At 43.5% G+C, this 23,454-nt stretch overlaps 1 pseudogene across 1 annotated transcript in view; it reads left to right on the top strand.

Annotated features, from left to right (window-relative positions):
- Positions 1 to 23,454, top strand: part of LOC311113344 (VPS10 domain-containing receptor SorCS3-like) — a 304,152-nt pseudogene that overhangs the window by 254,658 nt on the left and 26,040 nt on the right. The window contains exons 4-8 of the transcript in view: positions 6,763 to 6,912; positions 17,576 to 17,720; positions 18,852 to 18,954; positions 19,949 to 20,025; positions 20,274 to 20,365. The product of the transcript in view is annotated as a VPS10 domain-containing receptor SorCS3-like (transcript). The remainder of the gene's footprint in view (positions 1 to 6,762; positions 6,913 to 17,575; positions 17,721 to 18,851; positions 18,955 to 19,948; positions 20,026 to 20,273; positions 20,366 to 23,454) is intronic.

The raw sequence follows: 23,454 nt of genomic DNA, 5'->3' as shown, positions 1-23,454 counted from the left end.
TTTATTTATTATGGTCATTGAAATGCTCGCTATTAAAATTAGATCCAAAAAGAACATCAATGGGTTAGACATCCAGGGGATAAAAACAAAGTGTCAATGTATGCCGATGACTCAAGTTTTTTCTTAAGTCCACAATCTGGATCCCTGCACAGTCTCATTGAAGATCTTGATCACTTTTCTAGCCTCTCTGGACTAAAACCTAATTATGACAAGTGTACCATATTACGTATGGATCGTTAAAAGATAGTGTTTACAGTACCTTATAGTTTACCAATAAAATGGGCGGATGGTGAAGTAGACATACTTGGTATTCACATCTCAAAAAATATAAATGAACTTACCACAATCAATTTCAATAGAAAGTTTGCAAAAATAGATAAGATTCTGCAACCATGGAGAGGTAAATACTTGTCTATGTATGGAAAATCACATTGATTAACTCTTTGGTCCTATCACAGTTTACTTACTTACTAATGGCGTTGCCTACTCCAGACGACTCATTTTTTAAAATCATATGAGTAAAACATATTTAATTTTCTTTGGAATGCTAAGCCAGACTAAATTAAATGTGCCTATTTATATAATGAATATGAGTTTGGGGGGTAAGAATTATGAAATATTAAAGCTTTAAACCTCTCACTAAAAGCTTCAGTCATACATAAGTTATACTTAAACCCAAAATGGTTCTTCAGTAGATTATTAAGAAAGGTTTGTTCAAAAATGGCCTTTTTGCCTTTATACAGATTACAACTTCTCATTTACGACTAACTGAACATTAAAATTAGTTTAATATTGACCTTTCTTAAACAAGCCATACAAAGCTGGTTACAATTTCAGTTTCAGAAAAGATAGAAAAAATATTACAACAAATGTCATGGTTAAAAAGAAAACCATTCTTTATGGAAAAAATGTTTAGAAATTGTATTATATTTATTAATGAGTTGAGTTATGTCACGCCCTGATCTAGAGAACTCTTGTTGGTTGGGTCAGGGTGTGAGTTTCTGTTGAGATCTATGTTATTGTATTTCTATGTTGTAGATCTAGTTTGCTATTTCTATGTTTGGCCGCGTGTGATTCCCAATCAGAGGCAACAGTCGCTCGTTGTCTCTGATTGGGGATCATACTTAGGTAGCCTGGTTGCCTACCTTAGTTGTGGGATCCTGACTCGTGTTTGTGTTGCTGTTAGGCTTGTTGTGTGTATAGCCCATAGGACTTCACGTTTTCGTTGTTTTGTTATTTTGTCAAGTGTTTATTCATCTTAATAAACATGTACACATACCACATTGCACCTTGGTCTGACCCATCTCTCAACGATCGTGACAGAAGATCCCACCAAACAAGGACCAAGCATTATGCCCAGGAGGAGCAGAAATCATGGACTTGGGAGGAGATATTAAATGGTAAGGGATCATGGACATGGAAAGAGATCCAGGCTGGGATGGATCGCCTTCCTTGGGAGCAGACAGAGGCAGCAAGGGAGGAGAAACGGCGACTTAAAAGGACTATGTCACGAAGAAAGCCAGAGAAGCAGCCCCAAGAAAATGTTTTGTGGGGGGGCACACGGGGTGGACGACGAGGCAGCAGGAGGCCGGGAAAGGGCTGACTGTAGAGAAGGAGGCCACTATTTTAGAGGTCCTCCAAGACCTGCGGATCAGCAGTTTAAGAGAGGAGGCCACCACATTACGCGGGCTGATGGCGAGGTTAGAGCAGGAGAGCTCCCTTCAAGAGGAGGCGCTGCAGGAGGCCCGTTGGGAGAAGGACGTAGTGGAGGCTGGTCAGGCAACAAAAGGAGCGTGTGTTCATTGAGGAACCAAGATATGCGGAGATACGCACTGTGTCGCCAGTGCGCATTCACAGCCCAATGCATCCTGTGCCAGCGCCCCGCACGTGTCGTGCGAAAGTGGGCATCCAGCCAGGACGGGTTGTGCCGGCTCAACGCTCCTGGTCTCCAGTGCGCCTCCACAGCCCGGTACGGCCTGCGCCTCCACGGTCCAGTATATCCTGCGCCAGTCCTACCAGCCAGTGTGCGTTCACAGTCCAGTGCGTCCTGTGCCAGCGCCCCGCACATGTCGTGCAAAAGCGGGCATCCAGCCAGGACAGGATGTGCCAGCTCTACGCTCCAGACCTCCAGTGCGCCTCCACAGCCCGGTACAGCCTGTGCCAGCTCCTCGTACCAAACCAGTGGTGCCTGTCGCCAGCCCGGTACGCCCCGTACCTGCTCCCCGCACCAAACCAGTGGTGCGTGTATCCAGTCCAGTACAGCCCGTACATGCTCTCCGCACCAAACCAGTGGTGCGTGTCGCCAGCCAGGTACAACCCGTACCTGCTCCCCGCACCAAACCAGTGGTGCGCGTATCCAGTCCGGTACGGCCCGTACCTGCTCCCCGCACCAAACCAGTGGTGCGTGTCGCCCGCCCGGTACGCCCCGTACCTGCTCCCCGCACCAAACCAGTCGTGCGCGTATCCAGTCCAGTACGGCCCGTACCTGCTCCCCGCACCAAACCAGTGGTGCGTGTCGCCAGCTCGGTACGCCCCGTACCTGCTCCCCGCACCAAGCCAGTGGTGCGTGTTGCCAGCCCGGTACGTCCCATACCTGCTCCCCGCACCAAACCAGTCGTGCGCGTATCCAGTCCAGTACGGCCCGTAGCTGCTCCCCGCACCAAACCAGTGGTGCGTGTCGCCAGCTCGGTACGCCCCGTACCTGCTCCCCGCACCAAACCAGTGGTGCGTGTTGCCAGCCCGGTACGTCCCGTACCTGCTCCCCGCACCAAACCAGTGGTGCGTGTATCCAGTCCGGCACGGCCCGTGCCTGCTCCTCGCACCAAACCAGTGGTGCGTTTCTCCAGTCCTGCACGACCTGTGCCTGCTCCTCGCACCAGACCAGTGGTGCGTGTCTCCAGTCCGGCACGACCCGTGCCTGCTCCTCGCACCAAACCAGTGGTGCGTGTCTCCAGTCCGGCACGACCCGTGCCTGCTCCTCGCACCAGACCAGTGGTGCGTGTTCCCAGTCCAGCTCCGGTCAGCGGTTCCACTCCGGAACCAGAGCAGTCCGCTCCACCGGTGAGGATCCACTCCGGAGTCAGAGCAGTCCGCTCCACCGGTGTCCAGTCCAGCTCCGGTCAGCGGCTCCAGTCCGGAGCCAGAGCAGTCGGCTCCACCGGTGCCTAGTCCAGCTCCGGTCAGTGGATCCACTCCGGAGCCAGAGTAGTCCGCTCCACCGGTGTCTAGTCCAGCTCCGGTCAGCGGCTCCACTCCAGAGCCAGAGCAGTCCACTCCACCGGTGCCCAGTCCAGCTCCGGTCAGCGGCTCCACTCCGGAGCCAGAGTAGTCCGCTCCACCGTGGTCCAGTTCAGCTCCGGTCAGCGGCTCCACTCCAGGCCCAGACGTCAGCCCCTCTCCAGGTTCGGGGCCTCCCACACCAGGGTCCAGACAGGGCTCTGTGCATCGTGGGAGGAAGGAGAGGGGAAGCATCGCGCCGTGGTCCAGACCAGACCAGGGCTGCAACGGGGAGGCAGAGAGGGAAAGGTCGTCACGCCCGGAGCCGGAGCCGCCTCCGAGGCTGAATGCCCACCCGGACCCTCCCCTAATGAGTCAGGTTGGTGCGGCCGGAGTACGCACCTTTGGGGGTAGGGGGGGGGGGGGTACTGTCACGCCCTGATCTAGAGAACTCTTGTTGGTTGGGTCAGGGTGTGAGTTTCTGTTGAGATCTATGTTATTGTATTTCTATGTTGTAGATCTAGTTTGCTATTTCTATGTTTGGCCGTGTGTGATACCCAATCAGAGGCAGCTGTCGCGCGTTGTCTCTGATTGGGGATCATATGCACGGCGCTTGTAATGCCAAGGTAGTGGGTTCGATCCCCGGGACCACCCATACACCCCCAAAAAAAATATGCACGCATGACTGTAAGTCGCTTTGGATAAAAGCGTCTGCTAAATGGCATATTATTATTATTATTATACTTAGGTAGCCTGGTTGCCTACCTTAGTTGTGGGATCTTGACTCGTGTTTGTGTTCCTGTTAGGCTTGTTGTGTGTATAGCCCATAGGACTTCACATTTTCATTGTTTTGTTATTTTGTCAAGTGTTTATTCGTCTTAATAAACATGTACGCATACCACGCTGCACCTTGGTCTGACCCGTCTCTCAACAATCGTGACAGAACCAACTGATTGCAGCATTACCACAAAAATGGAGGAGGCAAGTGGAAAAGGGAGAAGGTAGGGAACTTATTTGCTTGCTATATACTCAAGATACAAATTGGCTGAAAGGAATTGGCATAAATAGAAAATAGTTTCATTTGAGGACAAAAATGTTGACAGCTGCGCCATACAGGTTGGAAAATAAATGGAAAGAGATTTTCAGTGTACCGATTCCATGGCACATGGTTTATGAACTGGTACAAAAAACAACACTTGATTCAACACTTTGAGTTTTTCAATTTAAATTATTATACAACATTCTTGCCACCAACAGAATGCTATATATATGGGGCATACAACAATCTCAGCTCTGTAGATTTTGTTGTGAAAGAGACAGAATCACAAGATAATTTATTCTGGTATTGCCCCTATGTAGCTTGTTTCTGGTCACAGGTTCAGGAATGGTTAAAAAATCACAACATTCACTTAAAATGAACCTTACAAATAGCAGTGTTGAGCGATTTGGAAAGCCATGGTCAGTCAATAAATAATATAATACTTGTAGGAAAGGTTTTCATCTTTAGCTCACAATCTGTGGATACTATATGATTAGAAAGGTTCAACATTTATGTAAAACATCACAGCACAATTGAAAAATGTATGGCACATGGAAACCAAACGAGGGTGGTCTATGGTGATAGGTGGGATGGGCTGAAAGTGGCTGAGGGGTGGGATTAAAGAGCTTATGTTTGGTAATGTATTATTTTTATGTGATTGCTTTATTTAAAAGTACCATCTATGTAAAATGTTTATACAAAATGTGTATGTAAAATGTATATGTAGAACATATATGTAATATGTCTATGTAAAATGTATGTATATGTAGCAGAAAAGCTGTAAAAAAAGTGTTGGAATTGTTCATTTTGCAATCTGAATATGTATATGTTATGGTATTTATGTCATAGTAATTCTCACCTCTGAACCTTGACCAGTTGCTATGCTGCATGGGTATTTTATTTCTACTATTTCCATAATTTATATTGTCAAAAAAACAATAGAGACACATGTATAAAGAAAAGGCACCTCGCATTACATATGTGAAAGATGCAAACATTTTATTTGAACCTTCATTTGAGTCTGCATTTGCACACTATTCTGGTTTAGATGTGAAACCTAAGGAGTTTTATATTTTTCCACACCAGTCCCCCAGTATGTCATATTAATCATAATTTGTGCGAGAGAGAGAAATCTGAAATGTTAATATTCTGAATTCTAAGTAATGCTGGTGCGGTTTTGGGGTTATGTTTTAATTTCCCTCCCACTGCCTGAATAGTATTTACTTTGACATTGTGCAAATGAGGATGCATGAATTTAAAAGTAAACAGGAAGATAGGAATAATTATCCCACCAATCCAGTCCAGTATAAATAACTTTTCCATCCAAATGTAACTCCAAAGTCCTACCTAGTTATTTGAAGTATTTGAAGGGGAGAGTTACCGATTTCTTTCTATTAGAACATGAATTAGGGCCAAGAGTTTTTCCAGGTCAGGTCACAAGGTCAGGTAAAAATCCTGGTCCTAACTATTTCAATTACAGCCAGAAGTTTTCCCTTGAGCAAGTGGCTTGACCTGGAAAACTCTAGCCTCTAGTAGCCTATGTCAGGGGTTCGGGAAGAACTCCTAGCCCTATACATGATGCCTTGAAAAAACGTATAGCCTACGCGGGACCAAGACTTCTTCATAAGGTCACATTTTCAGGAAAACTCCAGGCCCTACACATGATTGGCTTCATTCTGCCAGAATAATGGTCTGAAAATACAGATCTGTGGTCTACCAGATCCCTCAACCATGTTTGGTCACATTCATACGTCTCCCTAACTAAACCCACAACCACTCAACCTAAACATCCAACCGCATCTTCAATTCAGGAAACCTACAATGTTTTCTCGTGTTGCGTCACAGCCGGACAGATTCTGTGAAAGGGGGTAATGAAAAATCTTTCAGTTCAAAACCTTCCGTGGTTACTCTCCATCGATTTCTAGCTTCTTAACTCAGTTGCATGTGGGACTGTTTCTGGCGAGCTCTCACTGTGCCCACTGCTCTTCCCTTTATTTTTTTCTCTCTCTCTCTATCTTCATCTCTCTCGCTCCCTCTCACCTCCCCTCTCTCCCTCCCTCTCTCCCTCCAATTGAAGTGCACTTAGTAGCACACCAAGAAGCCTAATTGGTTCTGTCATATAATAATGAGCCTATTTCGCCTCCCCGTTTTCCTACCCAGAAAGCCAGCAGCTTGTTTTGTGGATACATTCTCGATTAATGGATTTACGAAAGAGGAAGTGGATTAAATAAATTGCTCCCTAGTGCTGACGGTAGGGCAATCACACTTTTGTTTCAGAAATGTGTTTTCCTATCCTGATAGCCTCCGAAGCCTGTGCTCTAATTACAGGTTTGTAACACTTTGGACTGCAAAGGCTAACAGCTTGAGTGTTTGCTTGCCGAGGCGCTGGTATCGTATAGGATGACTTTCCTAAGACAGGCCACTGAGCATTGCTTGGGACAACCCCAACCCATGTGATCCATTATCTCTTGAAAAATCCTCTAAACTCTCCAACCCACAATCCTCAGCCACCTGAATCTCCACATCATCAGCAGAGACGAGCACCAGGTCAGTACCTCTCCGACTCCTGGGGCATCCTCTTCATCCTGGCCATAGAGAACGTCAAGACCACCTGGGGCCTGCGGGGGGCCACCAGATGCTGGACCTGTACGAGATAAGTGTTCACATTGTGTGTGTGTCTGGAGGGAGGGGATTGGTTGAAATGACGCCAATCCAGTTTTCCATTAATTTGTTGTAACTAGTTTAACCCTCTGGGTATGCATGCATGTGCTAATCACAAACTATTGTAAACTGAAGTTATGCTATATGTATCGCTTCAAAATTTCACTTTAATAATATTTTTGGGGAAGAGACAGACTATTCCTCTGAGTTCCTCTGAAAAAGACTGCAGATATAATTTTGACCAAAGTCCTTTTTTTTATTGTATTTTTAAATTTTTATAGGGGGTAGATCAGCTTTAATATTGCAGATAGATTGTAACTTCCATCAATGTAATTGTCTGCATCACTTCCAATCCCCCATATTATTTTTTTCTGGCAAATATATATATATATATATATATATATATATATATATATATATATATATATATATATATACAGTGTATATACAGTTGAAGTAGGAAGTTGACATACACTTAGGTTGGAATCATTAAAACTTGTTTTTCAACCACTCCACAAACTATCATTTTGGCAAGTCGGTTAGGACATCTACTTTGTGCATGACACAAGTAATTTTTCTGTCAATTGTTTACAGACAGATTATTTCACTTATAATTCACTGTATCACAATTCCAGTGGGTCAAAAGTTTACATACACTAAGTTGACTGTGCCTTTAAACAGCTAGGAAAATTCCAGAAAATTATGTCATGGCTTTAGAAGCTTCTGATAGGCTAATTGACATCATTTGAGTCAATTGGAGGTGTTCCTGTGGATGTATTTCAAGGCCTAGCTTCAAATTCAGTGACTCTTTGCTTGACATCATGGGAAAATCAAAAGAAATAGACCAAGACTTCAGAAAAGGTTCATCCTTGGGAGCAATTTCCAAACGCCTGAAGGTACCACGTTAATCTGTACAAACAATAGTACGCAGGTATAAACACCATGGGACCACGCAGCCGTCATACCGCTCAGGAAGGAGACGTGTTCTGTCTCCTAGAGATTAACGTACTTTGGTGCGAAAAGTGCAACTCAATCGCAGAACAACAGCAAAGGACCTTGTGAAGATGCTGGAGGAAACAGCTACAAAAGTATCTATATCCACAGTAAAATGAGTCCTATATCGACATAACCTGAAAGGCCGCTCAGCAAGGAAGAAGCCACTGCTCCAAAACCGCCATAAAAAAGCAAGACTACAGTTTGCAACTGCACATGGGGACAAAGATTGTACTTTTTGGAGAAATGTCCTCTGGTCTGATGAAACAAAAATAGAACTGTTTGGCCATAATGACCATCGTTATGTTTGGAGGAAAAAGGGGGTCGCTTGCAAGCCGAAGAAAACCATCCCAACCGTGAAGCATGGGGGTGGCAGCATCATGCTGTGGGGGTGCTTTGCTGCAGGAGGGACTGGTACACTTCACAAAATAGATGGCATCATGAGGAAGGAAAATTATGTGGATATATTGAAGCATCATCTCAAGAGATCAGTCAGGATGTTAAAGCTTGGTCGCAAATGGGTCTTCCAAATGGACAATGACCCCAAGTATACTTCCAAAGTTGTGCCAAAATGGCTTAAGGACAACAAAGTCAAGGTATTGGAGTGGCCATCACAAAGCCCTGACCTCAATCCTATAGAAAATTTGTGGGCAGAACTGAAAAAGCGTGTGCGAGCAAGGAGGCCTACAAACCTGACTCAGTTACACCAGCTCTGTCAAGAGGAATGGGCCAAAATTCACCCAACTTATTGTGGGAAGCTTGTGGAAGGATACCCGACACGTTTGACCCAAGTTAAACAATTTAAAGGCAATGCTACCAAATACTAATTGAGTGTATGTAAACTTCTGACCCACTGGGAATGTGATGAAAGAAATAAAAGTTAAAACAAATCATTCTCTCTACAATTATTCTGACATTTCACATTCTTAAAATAAAGTGGTGATCCTAACTGACCTAAGACAGGGAGTTTTTACTAGGATTAAATGTCAGGAATTGTGAAAAACTGAGTTTAAATGTATTTGGCTAAGGTGTATGTAAACTTCCGACTTCAACTGTATATCTTGCATTACTCATCTCATATGTATATACTGTATTCTATAATATTCTACTGTATCTTAGTCCATGCCGCTCTTTCATTGCTTTTCCATATATGTATATATTCTTAAATTCCATTCCTTACTTAGATTTGTGTGTATTGGGTATATGTTGTGAAATTGTTAGATATTACTTGTTAGATATTACTGCACTGTCGGAGCTAGAGACACAAGCATTACTTCAACTGTATATACATACATACACATACATATATACATACATACATACATACATATAAATACATACACACATATATATATATATATATATATATATATATATATATATATATATATATATATATATATATATATATACATATCCTTTAAAAAAATATATTTCCCTTTATTACTTTCCAACCCCATCACCCCTTCCATAATTGGAGTAAACTAGTCAACAACAATGCTTAGGCCTCTACTTCCAGCTTATACATACTACATACATTTTATGGACACAGTCAATTTTACTATAATTCTATTTTGTTTGTTTTTACTCCTGAACTTCCTCTACCCTCAACCTCTCCTTTGCTTCTATATGCCATATTTTTCTAACTGTGCTCTTTCACAAAAGCCTATAACCTATATACTTATTATGGACAAAGTATCCTTTACATTAGTTATATTGTTGTTATTAGTTGTTGTTAGTTGTTATTAGTCCCATCCTTCAACACCTCCCATCTATCTCTTAACACCATCCATATTGGATTTCTATTTGCCATATATTTTTCAACTGTACTGTGATGTTTTACAAAAGTTCTGAACGCTTCTATTCTCATTGTTTCTACAGATTGTAAATTGAAAATAAACATTTTTGCTAAAAGTATTATGATATTATTGATCGATTGACTATGACTTTTCAGATCACCCAGTAGTGCTATCTGCAGGGTTAGCTCCAGGTAAATATTGCAATCCTTTAGCCATTCCTGGACCTGTGTCCAAAAACAAGCCACAAATGGACAGTACCAAAACAAATGATCTAATGATTCTGTCTTTTTGCAGCAAAATCTGCAGAGCTGGGAAGATTGTATCCCCCATATAAATATTCTATTGGTAGCAAGAATTTTGTATAATAATTTAAATTGAAAAATTTGATGTTTTGAATCCAGCGTCGTTTTGCGTATCAGTTCATAAACACTATGCCATGGAATCAGTACGTCAAAAATCTCTCCCCAACTATTTTGCAATCTATATGGGATGCCTGTCAATCCTTTGGTCCTTAAATGAAACTAGTATACTTTTTTATTTATCACAATTTTATTTAACCAATTATGTTCTTTAATGCATGGCCGACAGACAAGTTCCTTACTTTTTCCCCCTTCCACTTTCCTCTTCCATTTTTGCGGTAATGCTGCAATTATTTGGTTGTAATTTTGGGTAGAGCAGACATTTCCATATGTTTTTGTTAGCTGCATGTGTGACATAACTCCACCAGTCCTACCTATGATATCATTTTCGAAGATTATACCTTTTTTAAAACTTTTTTTAAAAAATAATGTTTTTTTATCAATTAGTATATTTGAGTTTAACCACAGTATTTGTTGCATTATTTGTTCTGTTGTTTCTGGAGGATTCAATTGAAATTGCAACCAACTTTCTATGGCTTGTTTTAGAAATAGTGATATTTGGGAGATTATTTCCTTTTCAAATAACTGAAAGTGAGAGGTTGTAATCTGAATAAAGGGAAAAAGGTCATTCTTGAACATTGGGTGAGACATTCTTACTAATTTGCTAGAGAACCAGTTCGGATTTTGACCAAAGTACTTTGTAGGAGTCCCAAGTATTGTTGTCACATACCCTGGAGTGTTGGGCTTCAGAAGCCCAGTGGCCTCAAAGACTCTAAGAGAGGAATCATTCACAAAGTACTTTGAGCTCAACAGGGAACAGAGAGACTGAGTGAAAGCAACAGTCTTTTACTCTTCTCCCTGGTCTCGTCAAATAATTAATTGCCCCTCATTAGTATGATCTCACTTTATCTTTCTCAGTCTTTCTCTCTCTCAAATATATTATATTCTTCACTGGAATAAAAAAATATGTTTCCCACTTTAGCCTAATGGCAGTAATTTGAGTGTCAGTTGGATTCAATCTGGAAAATCTTTCCTTCAATCAAAACGTTTTTCTTTAACTCCCAGTCAAGTTAAATTTAACCATTTAGTATTAGGTTTTTGATTCAATCCATCTCCCAGAGGTATGAACTTCAACACTGAATATTACAGAACATCCTAACTTGCCTAACATAATTAATACTCAGTGGTAGGCCTACAAATCAACGACAACCCAATGATGAACCACCTGATTCCCTACTTACTCAGAGCTATAAATAGCTTTTGGATGAGTGAGTGGTAGGAGGGAGGGAGGAAGAGATGGAGGGATGGAGGGAGGGAGTGTTAGCTAGATGATTTGGGGCCATGGGGCGGCACACAATTGGCCCAGCGTCGTCCAGGGTAGGGGAGGGAATGGCCGGCAGGGATGTAGCTCAGTTGGTAGAGCATGAACGCCAGGGTTGTGGGTTTGATTCCCACGGGGGGTCAGTATGAAAAATTAAATAAAAAAATAATGTATGCACTCACTAACTGTAAGTTGCTCTGGATAAGAGCGTCTGCTAAATGACTAAAATGTAAATGTAAATGATTTAGGTAATGTAATGGTCATGATGATGCTGCTCCTTTCTGTTAGCATAGCGGTGTGTGCGTGTGTGTGCATGTGTGTGTGTATTAGCTCTCTGCCAACACCCCCCCCCCCCCCCCCCCCCATTTCCCCCCTATTCAGAGCCTCTGATTCTCTGATTCAGCAGTGGATCCATATTTCTAATATTTCTAAACTTCATTCATGCACATTGAAAGATTGTAAAAGGCTGTCTGCGGGGAGACCGAGTGCATGTACCGAGGGAAGTCTGGTTTCTCAGTGATCGTTTATCATACTAGCGCTACTGTGCTGAAAGTTGTTGTGTTGTTTGTTTTGTCTATGTAGATGGATCCACATGCGTACATCAGTCTATATTTAATATTACTAGAGTGCTGGACGTTGTTGTTTTGCCTACATAGATGTTTCCACACACACGCATACAGGTAACTGCCAAAATAAAGGAAACACCAACATAAAGCGTCTTAATAGGGCGCTGGGCCAGCACGAGCCACCAGAACAGCTTAAATGCACCTTGGCATAGATTCTACAAGTTTCTGGAACTCTATTGGAGGGATGAGACACCATTATTCCACAAGAAATTCCATACTTTTGTGTTTGAATCAGGCCAGAGACATACTATAATACTGGAAGGGCCCCTGAGGCCCCTCAGGAAGTGTGATACGACTGGAGGCCCTCAATGTCTGCTGCAGTATGGGTCTTATTTAAAGCACAGTCGTCAGGTTTACCCCCATCACACTTCCATCCTGGATGGGTTATCGTAGGTAGACAGTTTGACTAAGGAGGCAAGGAGCCATGACACCTCTCTCTCTCTATTTGTGAGTGGGTGTCACGTGGAGGTGGCAGTTTAACAGTTTTAACGGCCAGCGTTGTACTGTAGACACAACAGTGGCAGACGGTTGACAAGGACGCAATTAAAGGGAGACGATTAAAGGAAAAGGAGACTGGTTTTGTGACCAGTCTGATTTCTGTCAGCATAGACGCAGGAAACAGACAGCTTGTCACGTTCGTCGTGTAAAGGATTGGACCAAGGAGCAGCGTGGTATGCGTACGTAGTCGTTTATTATAGAAACACCGAACAAAACAACAAAAGCAACGTAACGTAAAGTTCTAATGGGCTACACATAAACAAGCCAAACCAGAAACAAGATCCCACAACTAAAGGTAGGCAAAATGGCTGCCTAAGTATGATCCCCAATCAGAGACAACGATCGACAGCTGCCTCTTATTGGGAACCACACCCGGCCAACATAGATATACAAAACATAGAATGTACACCCTGACCAAACCAACAAGAAACAACAGGCATTAAAGGTCAGGGCGTGACAGTACCCCCCCCCAAAGGTGCGGACTCCGGCCGCAAAACCTCGGGTGGGCATCTAGCCTCGGCGGCGACTCCGGCTCCGGGCGTGACGTCCTCTCCCTTTCTTCCTCCCCGTTGCACCCCTGGTCCGGTCTGGATCTTGGCGTGATGCTTCCCCTCTCAGTCCTCCCACGATGCACCAAGCCCTGTCTGGACCCTCAGAGCTCTGGCTCTGGACTGGAGCAGCTGACCGGGGCTGGACTAGGCACCGGTAGAGCAGACTGCTCTGGCACTGGAGTGGAGCCGCTGACCGGAGCTGAACTGGACCCCGGTGGAGCGGACTGCTCTGGCTCTGGACTGGAGCAGCTGACCGGAGCTGGACTAACACCGGTGGAGCGGACTGCTCTGGCACAGGAGTGGAGCAGTTGACCGGAACTGGACTTGGCACCGGTGGAGCGGACTACTCTGGCACCAGCCATACCGGGCTGGGGACACGCACCACTGGTCTGGTGCGGGGAGCAGGCACGGGCTTTACCGGTCTGTGAAGGTGCACTGGCGGCACAGTGCGTAAAGCCGGCTCATAGCCTGGTGCCTGCACGGTCACACGCTCCTCAAAGCGAGTGCGGGAAGTTGGCTCTGCTAACCTCTGCTCTAAAGACTGAGCTCTCTGCTGCTGGGGGGTTAATTCCTCTCTCTGCTTCTCTTGTTGCCTGGCCAGCTCCTCTCTCTGTGCAACCATTGACTCCTTCTCCCTAAGGGAGCTCTCCTGCTCTATCTTCGTGATCAGCCCCCGTAAGGTGGTTGTCTCTTCTGTCAGAGTGCTAATCTGCAGGTCTCTCCGAGCCTCCTGCTGCTTAGCGAACCACCCCGTGTGCCCCCCCAAATATTTTTATTGGGGTTGCCTCTCAGGCTTCCTTAGCGGTCGGCACCGTTGGCGTCGCCGTTGATCCTCTCCTACCTGGGCTTCTACCTTCGCCCAGGGTCCTTTACCAGCAAATATATCCTCCCAAGACCACAATGTCTTCCACACCTGTGTCCAGGGTGTTTGCTCCTCCTGGGCACGCTGCTTGGTCCGTTGGTGGTGGGATCTTCTGTCACGTTTGTCGTGTAAAGGATTGGACCAAGGTGCAGCGTGGTATGCGTACATAGTCGTTTATTATAGAAACACCAACAAAACAACAAAAGCAACGTAACGTGACGTGATGTGACGTTCTAATGGGCTACACATAAACAAGCCAAACCAGAAACAAGATCCCACAACTAAAGGTAGGCAAAATGGCTGCCTATGTATGATCCCCAATCAGAGACAACGATCGACAGCTGCCTCTGATTGGGAACCACACCCAGCCAACATAGATATACAAAACATAGAATGAACACCCTGACCAAACAAACAAGAAACAACAGGCATTAAAGGTCAGGGCGTGACACAGCTACAATGGGGGAAAAAAGTATTTAGTCAGCCACCAATTGTGCAAGTTCTCCCACTTAAAAAGATGAGAGAGGCCTGTAATTTTCATCATAGGTACACGTCAACTATGACAGACAAATTGAGAAAAACAATTCCAGAAAATCACATTGTAGGATTTTTAATGAATTTATTTGCAAATTATGGTGGAAAATAAGTATTTGGTCACCTACAAACAAGCAAGATTTCTGGCTCACAAAGACCTGTAACTTCTTCTTTAAGAGGCTCCTCTGTCCTCCACTCGTTACCTGTATTAATGGCACCTGTTTGAACTTGTTATCAGTATAAAAGACACCTGTCCACAACCTCAAACAGTCACACTCCAAACTCCACTATGGCCAACACCAAAGAGCTGTCAAAGGACACCAGAAACAAAATTGTAGACCTGCACCAGGCTGGGAAGACTGAATCTGCAATAGGTAAGCAGCTTGGTTTGAAGAAATCAACTGTGGGAGCAATTATTAGGAAATGGAAGACATACAAGACCACTGATAATCTCCCTCGATCTGGGGCTCCACGCAAGATCTCACCCCGTGGGGTCAAAATGATCACAAGAACGGTGAGCAAAAATCCCAGAACCACACAGGGGGACCTAGTGAATGACCTGCAGAGAGCTGGGACCAAAGTAACAAAGCCTACCATCAGTAACACACTACGCCGCCAGGGACTCATATCCTGCAGTGCCAGACGTGTCCCCCTGCTTAAGCCAGTACATGTCCAGGCCTGTCTGAAGTTTGCTAGAGTGCATTTGGATGATCCAGAAGAGGATTGGGAGAATGTCATATGGTCAGATGAAACCAAAATAGAACTTTTTGGTAAAAACTCAACTCACCGTGTTTGGAGGACAAAGAATGCTGAGTTGCATCCAAAGAACACCATACCAACTGTGAAGCATGGGGGTGGAAACATCATGCTTTGGGGCTTTTTATCTGCAAAGGGACCAGGACGACTGATCCGTGTAAAGGAAAGAATGAATGGGGCCATGTATCGTGAGATTTTGAGTGAAAACCTCCTTCCATCAGCAAGGGCATTGAAGATGAAACGTGGCTGGGTCTTTCAGCATGACAATGATCCCAAACACACCGCCCGGGCAACGAAGGAGTGGCTTCGTAAGAAGCATTTCAAGGTCCTGGAGTGGCCTAGCCAGTCTCCAGATCTCAACCCCATAGAAAATCTTTGGAGGGAGTTGAAAGTCCGTGTTGCCCAGCGACAGCCCCAAAACATCACTGCTCTAGAGGAGATCTGCATGGAGGAATGGGTCAAAATACCAGCAACAGTGTGTGAAAACCTTGTGAAGACTTACAGAAAACGTTTGACCTGTGTCATTGCCAACAAAGGGTATATAACAAAGTATTGAGAAACTTTTGTTATTGACCAAATACTTATTTTCCACCATCATTTGCAAATAAATTCATAAAAAATCCTACAATGTGATTTTCTGGATTTTTTTTTCTCATTTTGTCTGTCATAGTTGACGTGTACCTATGATGAAAATTGCAGGCCTCTCTCATCTTTTTAAGTGGGAGAACTTGCACAATTGGTGGCTGACACATTTCCCCCCCCCCCCCCCACAGTATATTGTTCCGCTAGTACAGGACTAGTAAAGGACCAGTGCACTACTTTTGTGAATTGTGTTTAAAAATATATATATACAGTACCAGTCAAAAGTTTGGAAACACCTACTCATTCAAGGGTTTTTCTTTATTTTTACTATTTTTTACATTGTAGAATAATAGTGAAGACATCAAAACTATGAAATAACACATATGGAATCATGTAGTAACAAAAAAAGTGTTAAACAAATCAAAATATATTTTATATTTGAGATTCTTCAAATAGCCACCCTTTGCCTTGAAGACAGCTTTGCACACTCTTGGCATTCTCTCAAACAGCTTCATGAGGTAGTCACCTGGAATGCATTTCAATTAACAGGTGTGCCTTCTTAAAAGTTAATTTGTGGAATTTCTTTCCTTCTTAATGCGTTTGAACCAATCAGTTGTGTTGTGACAAGGTAGGGTGGGTATACAGAAGATGGCCCTATTTAGTAAAAGACCAAGTCCATATTATGGCAAGAACAGCTGAAATAAGCAAAGAGAAAAGACAGTCAATCAATACTTTAAGACATGAAGGTCAGTCAATACGGAACATTTCAAGAACTTTTAAAGTTTCTTCAAGTGCTGTCGCAAAAACCATCAATCGCTATGATGAAACTGGCTCTCATGAGGACCGCCACAGGAATGGAAGACCCAGAGTTACCTCTGCTGCAGAGGATAAGTTCATTAGAGTTACCAGCCTCAGAAATTGCAGCCCAAATAAATGCTTCACAGAGTTCAAGTCACAGACACATCTTAACATCAACTGTTCTGAGGGGACTGTGTGAATCAGGCCTTCATGGTCAAATTGCTGCAAAGAAACCACTACTAAAGGACACCAATAAGAAGAAGAGACTTGCTTGGGCCAAGAAACACGAACAATGGACATTAGCCCGGTGGAAATGTGTCCTTTGGTCTGGAATACAAATTGGAAATGTTTGGTTGCAACAGCCATGTCTTTGTGAGACGTGGTGTGGGTGAACGGATGATTTTCACATGTGTATTTCATGGAGGAGGAGGTGTTATGGTGTGGGGGTGCTTTGCTGGTCTGTGATTTATTTAGAATTCAAGGCACACTTAACCAGCATGGCACCACAGCATTCTGCAGCGATACGCCATCCCATCTGGCTTGGGCTTAGTGGGACTATAATTTGTTTTTCAACAGGACAATGACCCAACACACCTACAAGCTGTGTAAGGGCTATTTTACAAAGAAGGAGAGTGATGGAGTGCTGCATCAGATGACCTGGCCTCCACAATCCCCCGACCTCAACCCAATTGAGATGGTTTGGGATGAGTCGGACCGCAGATTGAAGGAAAAGCAGCCAACAAGTGCTCAGCACTAGACTGTTGGAAAAGCATTCCAGGTGAAGCTGGTTGAGAGAATGCCAAGAGTGTGCAAAGCTGTCATCAAGGCAAGGGGTGGCTATTTGAAGAATCTCAAATATAAAATATATTTTGATTTGTTCAACACTTTTTTGGTTTCAAAAAAATTTCATAGTTTTGATGTCTTCACCATTATTCTGCAATGTAGAAATTAGTAAAAATAAAGAAAAACCCTTGAATGAGTAGGTGTGTCCAAACTTAACTGATTGCTAACAGGAGGCTGGACAACCAGATGAAGACCTACATCACCTACAACAAGGGCCGTGATTGGAGGTTACTGCAGGCCCCTGCGACAGACTTGGCTGGCAACGACATCCACTGTGTACTGGTGAGTTATACTGACGTTAACAGGGAAGGCTCATTGCTGTGGTAATCATACATGATCTAAGACTGCCTGAACTCTTTGAGGTGCTTTCCTAGACCCAGATTAAGCCTACTCCAGGACTAAAAAGGCATACTCAAAAAAGAATCTCCATTGGAAGTTCATTTTAATAAAGGAATATGTGTTCAGTTCCCTTCAAGTTATGTACATCAATGATAACTGTGTGTTACATCACACACTCAAGGGAGTTTGCTTACTCATCTTAATGGAAGGGAAATTACTTTACATAATCACATTTAAGCTATGACATGAAGACGAATTGTGTACACACTCTTTATTATTTAAAGTTATTATTAATTTATGTGCCCTATCTTACCTTTTATCCCACGTGAGGTGACTGTAAAGGATGACTATGTAGAGAAATAACTGAGACATTAGCAGTAAGAGTTCATACTGCTTAAAAGCCTAGGGAGGCAATTGTGGAGTCTGCACACTGTGCGCTGAGTGGGTTATAGGTTTAATACGATTGTGTATTCATGTGACATTCTAATTAAGATTCCTTTTGATTACCCTGTTTAATCCCTTTGCCCTTGGTGTCCTTACAGCAGTGTCACGCTATCAATAGGCAAAGATGAAAGTGGAAATGTTTTGGGGGGGCTCTGTGAACAGATAATATTGTATTTTGTTGTCGGCTCGACCCCTCTGTATTAATGACTGATAACGACAATTAAGACAAACTATGGAGGCGCAGCATGGTTTTTTCAGAGGGAGGCTGCGGGAATTGGCTTACTTGTGTTTTGTTTTGTTAACCAAATATAGTTTGTTGTATAGTTAACTGCCTATGTTAGCATTGTTGTTAGCATTTGGTGTAAATGTAATCACTGGAAGACTTCAGAATCAAAAGGATTCTATTAGGCAATATCTTCAGGGTTTCTGAGATGAAAGCCTGATAAAGACAGCATAGTAGCTTTTCTTTTCCTTATCTAAAAGGACCTTCTCTTCAAATAAAAAGCATATTCTTTGTGCACCTTTAAAGATCAACCCTATAGTGTTCTGTGTAACATTGGGGATTTGATTGACCAGTGTATAATGGCTTCGTGAAATATAATAGACTGTCTGTCATTTCTCACCCCTCAGCCCTTCTGTTCACTCCATCTCCAACTGCAGACATCTGAAAACCCCTACCTGTCAGGCAGCATATCAACCAAGGCCTCAGCACCGGGAATCATAGTGGCCACAGGTGAGAAAATACAGAATTACCATTTGATAGATAAGATTAGATTAGATTACCTTATTGTCCACTTATGTGGAATTCATTTGGCTGAATAGAAAGACATCAATTCAATTTAGGTAATGGTACAAAAGGAGAATAGCTGTCTTTCATTTCCAGTTAGTGCTGAATTTCCATTTGATTGTGAATATTATGATGATTATGCAATCCCTAACATTACTGATGGGGATTTGCAAGTCCTGCTATAAACAACTAATCTTCAATTGTCTAGGAAAATATTGTATCTCAGCAACAACAACAAAAATGGTCTACATCAATGAATCTGCTTTCTTGATCTCTGTCCTCAAACAATATTTGCTCTGTCACCAAAACAATAGTTTGTTCTCTCCTCCTATCCTCTAATCTCTTACTGGGTCAGTGAGATCCCTAAACCACTGTCAGCCTGTATAACTGTACTGTATAACTGTACTCTGGCCAGAGACACACTATCACACTTCTGATGTTGTCCTTACTCATAGATGTTAGTTTTTGGATGACGCAAAGTCCCCGGTTTATTTAAGTGGGAAAAAGCAGACTGAGGACACATGACACAACAGATTGTTTGTTTGTAAGTGTGTGTTCGGGTATTTCTACACAAACCTTTGTGTTGGCCCAGTGAATCACTCACCCCTGCGCCCTCACACACGCACACATGCACACACACACATGCTGGTGCAGAGATCAGTTCGTGAACCTGACAAACACGATGCTGCTCAAAACTCACGCCTGACACAGAACAGTGGTTGGGAGATATCACCTCAAATCAACAAAGTGGAGAGATATCCTCAGAGAGGAAAATGTTACATAATTTCTTAAGAAAAACTGAGAAATATCCATCCACATTAAACATGAATGGTTGTTCTTCTCTTCTCTACATCTATTATCTCATTGTAATTCATAGCATCTTCATATTTTCAGCATCGTTTGAATATTTAACTAATGCTTTGTTGTATTTTTACCACAGGGAATATTGGGTCTTAGCTGTCGTATAATAACGTTGGAATGTTCATCTCATCTGATGCTGGTAACAACTGGAGACAGGTGAGTTTAGACTGAATTTGGAGGTTAAATCTAAGGCATTCTAATCAAGGAAAACACTGATTATTGTAGTCTGGAGAATAAGTATTTTGGACATGTACTGCTGTCTCTGCCTTTTGATCATGAGCTGTTTTGAAACTCTCAGTATTCAGCTGTAAACTGCTGTAGTTTCTTACATATATTGTAGGTATATAGTAAAAACTGTATGTAAATCATATTTTAAATTGAATTGTCTGTGTGTTCTCTTTCAGATATTTGAGGAGGAGCACAACGTCTGGTTTCTGGATAAAGGAGGGGCCTTAGTCGCTGTGAAACAACCAACCGTCCCCACCAGACATTTACAGTAGGTTTAAATCTAATTCAATGTTTGTATCTCTGTAAACTGGTTTCTGTAACATGTTAGTACCTCTATTGATGTAAAAAAAATGTATGTAACTTTATCTGTTGATTAAAGGCAGTTTTCAAAGTTGGAACAACTTGCAAAGCACATACATATGCTATAAAGATACAAAATTGCTTCAAAAATGGAATTGGGGGAAAGTGTTTTTCCCAATTTGCCAATGTTTCTTCACCAGGTCCCCCTTTTAGTACTTTAACACTTTGCCCATTCTCTTCTAAATTGGAGCGCCCACATTTTTCCTCAGTGATGACCAACTCAACTGAAATCACATCTCTCTTCTTCTTATATCACTTTAGAATTTTTTTTTGAAATTACTTTTAGCACCAGTCAAGTGTCGAGGACGACCTTCCTTCCTGTTTGTGTCTCCTAGACGATTTAAGTGCATTAGTGGAGGAAAGGAACACAGTAGAAGCCTTCGTAGCAGACCAGGGTTCAAATTGTTTTTGTTTTCATTCATAATTTAATTGAGCCTTTTAATTGTCAGGAGTGCCAGAATTTTCACTTTTGGGCCAATTCCATTGGATCCATTAGGCCAGGCAAGCTCAATAACGGGCAGCTAAAGTATTTGAAAGATTAAAAAATACTATTTGAATCCAGGCAAGTGCTGTAGGAACCAATCCTCTCTCTCTCTCTTTCTCTCTCTCGCCCTCCCTCCCTCCCTCCCCCCCAGCTAGTGTAAAAGTACAAATGTCCTGCCCCTGGTATCCTCCTAAAACCTGAGAACAGCGCCGGAGAAGATGGCTGCCGTTTTACAGCCCTCTAACCAATTGTACTATTATGTGTGTTTTTCCGCGTTATTTGTAATTTATTTTGAACATAATGTTTCTGCCATCGTCTCTTATAACCAAAAAGAGCTTCTGGATATCAGGACAGCGATTACTCACCTCGCATTGGACGAAGATTTTTTCTTCAACGAGGCGGCCGCGAAGGATATCCTACAGACACCCGACAAGGCCCAAATCCCCGTCATTCGCGTGAGGAAGAGACGGAGATATCGCGGACGCAGATCCGGGTGCCTTGTAAGGATCCGACGGCGAGCGAGTAAACTGCCTCTTCCATCAATCCTATTAGCCAACGTTCAAGCTTTTGAGAATAAAATGGACGATTTAAGATTACGGTTATCCTACCAACGGGACATTAAAAACTGTAATATCTTATGTTTCACGGAGTCGTGGCTGAACGACAACAATGATAACATTCAGCTAGCAGGCTATACGCTACATCGGCAGGACAGAACGGCTGACTCGGGTAAGACAAGGGGTGGCGGTCTGTGTATATTTGTAAACAACAGCTGGTGCACAAAATCAAATACTAAAGAAGTCTCGAGGTTTTGCTCGCCTGAGGTAGAGTATCTTATGATAAGCTGTAGACCACACTATTTACCAAGAGAGTTTTCATCTATATTTTTCATAGCTGTCTATTTACCACCACAAACCAATGCTGGCATTAAGATTGCACTGAATGAGTTGTACAAGGCCATTAATCAACAGGAAAACGCTCATCCAGATGCAGCGCTCCTAGTGGCCGGGGACTTTAATGCAGGGAAACTTAAATCCGTTCTACCTAATTTCTACCAGCATGTTAAATGTGCAACCAGAGGGAAAAAAACTCTAGACCACCTTTACTCCACACACAGAGACGCATACAAAGCTCTCCCTCGCCCTCCATTTGGCAAATCTGACCATAACTCTATCCTCCTGATTCCTGCTTATAAGCAAAAACTGAAGCAGGAAGCACCAGTGATTCGGTTAATAAAAAAGTGGTCAGATGACTCAGATGCTAAGCTACAGGACTGTTTCGCTAGCACAGACTGGAACATGTTCCGGGATTCTTCAGACAGCATTGAGGAGTACACCACATCAGTCACTGGCTTCATCAATAAGTGCATCGATGATGTCGTCACCACAGTGACCGTACGTACATACCCCAACCAGAAGCCATGGATTACAGGAAACATCCGCACTGAGCTAAAGGGTAGAGCTGCCGCTTTCAAGGAACGGGACTCTAACCCGGACGCTTATAAGAAATCCCGCTATGACCTCCGACGAACCATCAAACAGGCAAAGAGTCAATACAGGTCTAAGATTGAATCATACTACACTGGCTCTGACGCTCGTCGGATGTGGCAGGGCTTGAAAACTATTACAGACTACAAAGGGAAGCACAGCCGCGAGCTGCCCAGTGACACAAGCCTACCAGACGAGCTAAACCACTTCTATGCTCGCTTCGAGGCAAGCAACACTGAAGCATGCATGAGAGCACCAGCTGTTCCGGATGACTATGTGATCACGCTCTCCGTAGCCGATGTGAGTAAGACTTTTAAGCAGGTCAACATTCACAAGGCCGCAGGGCCAGACGGATTACTAGGACGTGTACTCCGAGCATGTGCTGACCAACTGGCAAGTGTCTTCACTGACATTTTCAACATGTCCCTGACTGAGTCTGTAATACCAACATGTTTCAAGCAGACCACCATAGTCCCCGTGCCCAAGAACTCTAAGATAACCTGCCTAAATGACTACCGACCCGTAGCACTGACGTCTGTAGCCATGAAGTGCTTTGAAAGACTGGTCATGGCTCACATCAACAGCATAATCCCAGAAACCCTAGACCCACTCCAATTTGCATACCGCCCCAACAGATCCACAGATTATGCAATCTCTATCGCACTCCACACTGCCCTTTCCCACCTGGACAAGAGGAACACCTACGTGAGAATGCTATTCATTGACTACAGCTCAGCATTCAACACCATAGTGCCCTCTAAGCTCATCACTAAGCTAAGGATCCTGGGACTAAACACCTCCCTCTGCAACTGGATCCTGGACTTCCTGACGGGCCGCCCCCAGGTGGTAAGGGTAGGTAACAACACATCTGCCACACTGATCCTCAACACGGGGGCCCCTCAGGGGTGCGTGCTCAGTCCCCTCCTGTACTCTCTGTTCACCCATGACTGCATGGCCAGGCACGACTCCAACACCATCATTAAGTTTGCCGACGACACAACAGTGGTAGGCCTGATCACCGACAAC

Source organism: Coregonus lavaretus, assembly GCF_964263955.1.
Source record: "Coregonus lavaretus genome assembly, chromosome: 40".
NCBI classification, from domain to species: Eukaryota; Metazoa; Chordata; class Actinopteri; order Salmoniformes; family Salmonidae; genus Coregonus; species Coregonus lavaretus.
The sequence above is the reverse complement of the archived record's forward strand: the minus strand, read 5'-3'. Positions and strand labels throughout refer to the sequence as shown.